Genomic DNA, 7741 nt, shown 5'->3' on the forward strand with positions numbered 1-7741 from the left:
TTAGTATTTAACATATGTTAGTATTTTATAAAAGTTGATGCGTTTCAGGAGTACATTTATAAATGTTAGTAATTTATAAAGTTTAAATGTTTCAGTAGTACATTTAGAATTTATTACATCTTAGTATTTTATAAAGTTTAACTGTGTAAGGAGTACATTTAGTATTTTATACATGTTAGTATTTTATTAAGTTTGAATGTTTCAGGAGTACATTTAGTATTTTAATCATGTTAGTATTTTATAAAGTCGATGTGTTTCAGGAGTACATTTAGTATTTTATACATGTAAGTATTTTATAAAGTTGATGTGTTTCAGGAGTACATTTAGTATTTTATACATGTTAGTATTTTATATAGTTGATGTTTTTCAGGGGTACATTTAGTATTTTATAAAGTTGATGTTTTGCAGGAGTACATTTAGTATTTTATAAAGTTTATGTGTTTCAGGAGTACATTTAGTATTTTATACATTTTAGTATTTTATAAAGTTGAGGTGTTTAAGGAGTACATTTAGTATTTTATACATTTGATTATTTTATAAAGTTGATCTGTTTAAGGAGTACATTTAGTATTTTATACATATTTGTATTTTATAAAGTTGATGTCTTTCAGGATTACGTTTAGTATTTTATACATGTTGGTAATTTATAATGTTTAAATGTTTCAGGAGTACATTTAGGATTTATTACATTTTAGTATTTTATAAAGTTGATGTGTTTCAGGAGTACATTTAGTATTTTATACATGTTTGTATTTTATAAAGTTTAAATGTTTCAGAAGTACATTTAGAATGTATTACATTTTATTATTTTATAAAGTTGATATGTTTCAGGAGTACATTTAGTATTTTATACATTTTAGTATTTTATAAAGTTGATATGTTTCAGGAGTACATTTAGTATTTTATAGATGTTAGTTTTTAACAAGTTGATGTGTTTCAGGAGTACATTTAGTATTTTTTACATTTTAGTATTTTATGAAGTTGATGTGCTTCAGGAGTACATTTAGTATTTTATACATTTTAGTATTTTATAAAGTTGATGTATTTCAGGAGTACATTTAGTACTTTATACATGTTAGTATGTTATAAAGTTTAAATTTTTCAGGAATACATTTAATATTTTATACATGTTAGTATTTTAAAAAGTTGATGTGTTTCAGGAGTACATTTAGTATTTTATACATTTTAGTATTTTATAAAGTTTGACTGTTTCAGGAGTACATTTTGTATTTTATACATTTTAGTATTTTATAAAGTTGATGTGTTTCAGGAGTACATTTAGTATTTTATACATGTTAGTATTTTATAATGTTTTAATGTTTAAGGAGTACATTTAGTATTTTATATATGTTAGTATTTTATAAATTTGATGTGTTTCAGGAGTACATTTAGTATTTTATACATTTTAGAATTTTATAAAGTCGATGTCTTTCAGGAGTACATTTAGTATTTTATACATGTTAGTATTTTATAAAGTTGATGAGTTTAAGGAGTACATTTAATATTTTATACATTTTAGTATTTTATAAAGTTGATGTGTTTCAGGAGTTCATTTAGTATTTTATATATGTTAGTATTTTGTAAAGTTAAATGTTTCAGTAGTACATTTAGAATTTATTACATCTTAGTATTTTATAAAATTGATATGTTTCAGGAGTACATTTAGTATTTTATAGATGTTAGTTTTTATAAAGTTTAAATGTTTCAGGAGTACGTTTAGTATTTTATACATGTTAGTATTTTATAAAGTTGATGTGTTTCAGGAGTACATTTAGTATTTTATACATGTTAGTATTTTATAAAGTTGATGTATATCAGAAGTACGTTTCGTATTTTATACATGTTAGTATTTACAAAGTTTACATGTTTCAGGAGTACATTTAGAATTTATTACATTTTAGTATTTTATTAATTCGATTTGTTTTAGGAGTACATTTAGTATTTTATACATTTTAGTATTTTATAAAGTTTAAAGGTTTCAGGAGTACATTTAGTATTTTATACATGTTAGTATTTTATAAAGTTGATGTGTTTCAGGAATACATTTAGTATTTTATACATTTTAGTGTGTTATAAAGTTTAAATGTTTCAGGAGTACCTTTAATATTTTATACATGTTAATATTTTATAAAGTTTATGTGTTTCAGAAGTACATTTATAATTTTATACATTTTAGTATTTTATGAAGTTTAAAAGTTCCAGGAGTACATTTCGAATTTTATACATGTTAGTATTTTATAAAGTTGATGTGTTGTAGGAGTACATTTTGTATTTTATACATATTAGTATTTTATGAATTTTTAATGTTTCAGTAGTACATTTAGTATTTTATACATGTTAGTATTTTAAAAAGTTGATGTGTTTCAGGAGTACATTTAGTATTTTATACATTTCAGTATTTTATAAAGTTTAAATGTTTGAGAAGTACATTTAGTATTTTATACATGTTAGTATTTTATAAAGTTTAAATATTTTAGGAGTACGTTTAGTAGTTTATACATGTTAGTATTTTATAATGTTTTAATGTTTAAGGAGTACATTTAGTATTTTATATATGTTAGTATTTTATAAAGTTTTAATGTTTCAGGAGTACATTTAGTCTTTTATACATGTTAATATTTTATAAAGTTGATGTGTTTCAGGATTAAATTTAGTATTTTATTCATGTTAGTATTTTATAAGGTTGATGTGTTTCAGGAGTACATTTCGTATTTTATACATTTAAGTATTTTATAAAGTTGATGTGTTTCAGGAGTACATTTAGTATGTTATACATGTTAATATTTTATAAAGTTTAAATTTTTCAGGTGTACATTTTTTTTATTATACAAAAAAATTCGATTAGACAACGTAAAATATTTCTAATAAACAACATTTAAATATTTCTAATAGATAACATTCAAATATTTCTAATGGACCACATTTGAATATTTTTAATAGACAACATAAAAAAATTATAAATAGGCAACATTTTAATATTTCTAATCAATAACATTCATATATTTCTAATTTTAAACATTTAAATATCTGTAAGTGAAAGCATTTACATATTTATAACTGACAACATTTAAATATTTCTAATAAACAACAGTTAAGTATTTGTAGTAGACAACATTCAAATATTTCTAATAGGCAACATGCAAATATATCTCATTTACAGCATTCAACTATTTTGAATAGAGAATATTCAACATGTGCTCATAGACACTATTTTAATAGTTCTAATTGACAACATTGAAATATTTATAATCGACAACATTAAAATATTTCAAACAGAAAACATTAAAATACGCATCAAGTGCATGTGAAAGCCAAATCTCAACCCAAGATGTCAAAATACAATCGCTGAGATACAACACGCGGCTCTTTACTTTTTTTTCTCCCACTTTACAACATGGAGAGGAAAAAGAAAAGAAAGAAAGCAACATACTGAAGATGGAGTTTATATTATCAATTTCAAACAAGTAAAATATATTTCTTTTCCTAATATTACGTTGTGATTTGGCTTTCAAGCGCACTTGATCCGTATTTTATTTTATTTAACTTTTTAATATTTTTTAATAGAAAATAAAAATATTTCATATACAACATGTAAATATTTCACACAGACTATAATTTAAAATTTTCTAGTAGACACGATAACAAATATTTCTAATAGATTATATTAAAAAACGTCTAATCGGCTACAGTTACATATTGCTATTTTACATGTATATATTATTAATTACCAACATTTGTATATTTACATATATTTATAAAAACAACACACAAATAAATTTAAAAGACAAATAAATATTTCTAATAAAGAAAATTTTAATTTTTGATTAAATAACATACAAACATTTTTTTTTATTGGATAACATACAAACATTTTTTGATTAGATAACATACAAATATTTATAATAAAAAAACATACACATATTTATACTTAAGATACTTTTAAATATTTTTAATTCACAAAATTTAAATAATTCTAATAACCGGCATTTACACCTGTCTAGCTGAATCCACTGTCAAAAACTTTCCCCACTCTTTATCTATGCCTACATAAAAACGTAGATTCCATGAAGAAAGCTTCTGCACGCCTGTGAAACTCTGTTCCGTCTGCCTGGTTTCCCACCTGAATACAACCTGGATGTCTTCAAGTCTAACGTAAACAAATTCCTAATGAACCGCCCCCTTAAGTAGACACTTTATTAAATCTCCACACTAACGTACTGTACTTACAATAACCCTTATCCGTGCGTTGGAGACCACCTTGCAAAAAAACATATTTGTAATAGACAACATACAATATTCTAGTAGACATGTCTTACGTTATTCTAATAAACAACATTCAAAGTACTTAATAGACGGATTAAAACATTTCTAGTAGAAAAACTGCATTATATTATTTGCATATTTTAATAGACATCATTGAAATATTTTGCATTTACTATATATTATTATTTCTATTAGACAACATTTAAATATTTCTAATAAATAAATGTTCAAATATTTCTAATAGAGAACATACAGAAAATTTTAATACACCTAATAGAAATAGTTTTAATAAACAACATTTTACTATTAAAATTGACAAATTTTAAAGAACATTAAAATATTTCGCATCGACAAGATTACAAATATTCCTAATACACAGCATACAATATTTATAATAGACAACGCACACATATTTCTAATAGGTAAATATTTAATACTTCTAATAGACATTTAAATATTTCTATAAACAACATACAAATAATCTTAATAGACAATATTAAAATACATATAATAGACGAATTAGATCGTTTATAGTGGACATTATTTACATATTTTTTGTAAATAACACATAAATATCTCTAATTGATAACATTTAAATATTTCTTTTAGACAATATTAAAGCATTTCTAGAAGGCATTATTAAAATATGTCTGATTGACAAATTTAAAATATTGACTAATTGACAACGTTCAAATATTCCAAATAGAAAGCATTCAAATATATCTGATACACAACATTTTAATAAATCAAATAGACAACATAAAAATCATTTTAATTAACAACTATTTAACACTTCTTAATTGATAACATTTAAATGTGTCTAATGTACAACATATAAACATTAAAAATAGAGAACTTTTACATCTAAAAAGATGCAAATAAGTCTAATAGACAACATTCTAGAAAACATGCAAATAATTCTAATAGACAACATTAAAATATTTCTAATAGAAAACAATTGAATATGTATAATATACAACATTTATATATGTTTAAGTATTTCTATAGAAAATAGTCTTATATTTCTAACAGACGGCATTTATATATTTCTAATAGAAAACATTAAAAAGTTCTTTATAGACAACATTTAAATATTTCTAATTCAAAATATGTGCACATTCTAATAGACATCATTTATATGTTTCTTATAGACAACATCCAAATAATTCTAATAGACATCATTTATAAAGTTCATGGGCAACACTTTCATATTACTAATAGTTACGATTTATGCATTTCTATCAGACAATTTAAAATATTTCGACTTGACAACAATTTGATATATCTAATAGACAGTTTTTAAATATTATACTTTACGACATTTGAATATTTTCAATAGCCAACATTTGAAAATTTCTAAGAATCTAAATTTTAATTTTCTAATAGACAACATTTAAGTATTTCTAATAGATCGCACACATAATTATGATAGACAGCATGTAAATATTTTTAATGAAAACCATTAAATATTTATAATAGTTTACATTCAAATAATAATATTGAAAAGCAGTATATATTTCTAGTAGACAACATTAACATATTTTTATAGACAACATAATTTTTTCTTATTGACAGCAAATGTTAATATTAATTATATTTATTTCAGTTAGTAATTTATATTTTTATTTGACTGCATTATTTAATAAGTTTGCCCGTCCATGTACTCATTATATCTAGCAAAGTGATTTTATATATAGCATAAATAGATCGGACAATTTTATTCTCTTTACTCTCCCTTCGCTGCATCTCGCATTTCTTAAATCGTTACCAGACCAACTATGAACAGCATTTTCGACGGTACATTTTTAGAATTTGTAAACTCTGAACTGTATCTAAAGCTAAGACTATCATTAGTAGTTGGCATTGAAGTTTTTAGCAGATAAATTGTTTATTTGCGATTTTTATTCTCTGTTATCATAGATTCAAATTCTAATATTAATTATATTTTTTTTAGTTTTAATATATTTTTTTGTTTCATTTAATAGATTTTCTCGTCTATGAATGCACTCATTATATCTAGTAAGTTGATTTTAAATATAACATTAATTCTATTTATTTTCAGCTGAAGAGGAATTTATCACCATACTTTCCCTTTAACCCATCAATTAGACTTATATAAAATATAATGCTTATTATTGTTATCATCATTTTTTTCTCTTAATGTTGAGTAGACAATGCATTGTTGATGCGTTATTGGCAGCTCCCGTATCTCTCACTTCTCGTAATTTGTCCCTCAGTCCTCATTTTTAATGAGTGATTATTTTTTTTTTGAAAAAGAGTGAAGAAAAATCTGTATTCAAGGTTGGCAGTATTTTGCATGAACAGTCGCCAGAGATGTCGAAAATTTTCTATTTCTATGTATATCCTTGAGCCATGTCACTAATAATGGTGCTGGAGATAAATGCATAACTGGGCTGACGTTATCCGCCTAATAGTCAGGGACCCTAACATATGATTAACCACTAAAGAGGCTGTCATATCAACAGGTGCAAAGTACTGGAGCTGCTGTATTGTCATTTGCTGAATGGAGTCAAGACCATGCAGTAGCTTCCTGTGGGGCTTCTCGATATTAGTGAATAATTGTTACGGCTTTACCTCATCATGTGTTACAATATATATATATATATATATATATATATATATATATATATATATATATATATATATATTCCTTTCTTTTTCTCTCTTATTTTCCCTCTTGATCCTGCTTCAAGCAAGTTTGTCGACCTATTCCACAAATTCCAAAACTCTACTATGAAAAGTTTCAGAAAAAATACACGGTTAAACCCAGGTCTTCTTCGCCAACGTCAAGGGATCTACATTTCAATCTTCCAGAGGTTGAAACCCAATTACAGGACACTAAACCAGACCTATTCTTCCTAAGCGAAACTGGCATTGGACCGACTATTTCTCTAGATGAGTTTGTAATTGAAGGATATTCTAAGTTAACATCTCAATCTGACCCCAAGACCGCCATGGACATGGAATATGTGTCTACACGAGCGATCGCTTTCCATGTGGTAGGGACATCTCCAGAGAACATCCTAAATTACCCTATATGTACTTCCGGGTTTCACTTACTTACACCACTGCGTTTATATTAGGGCAACTGCTCTTGACATATCAAAGGCCTTGGATAGGGTACAGCATAAAGGTCTATTCCACAAGATCTCAAGCTATGATATAGCTGGAAATGTCTTCTTAATTATTAAATCATTTCTCTCTGATAGGTCCATGAGTAGTGGTTTATGGGCAGAAATCAGAAGTTCATAGTATAAATGCTGTAGACCCTCAGGGGTCAATTCTGGGTCCAACTCTCTTCCTTATCTACATTATTTATCTGTCAAATCACACCCTTAGATCATTCGTAGAAATTTATGCTGGCGACACTACAATCTATGGCAGCACATCAAAGGCCGTAAATGACCAAGTTCTTTTTATGCTGTCTCCTCTGATCTTGAGCACGTGGAGCAAAGAG

Source organism: Euprymna scolopes, chromosome 32, assembly GCF_053919585.1.
Source record: "Euprymna scolopes isolate OS-2025 chromosome 32, ASM5391958v1, whole genome shotgun sequence".
Taxonomy (NCBI): Eukaryota; Metazoa; Mollusca; class Cephalopoda; order Sepiida; family Sepiolidae; genus Euprymna; species Euprymna scolopes.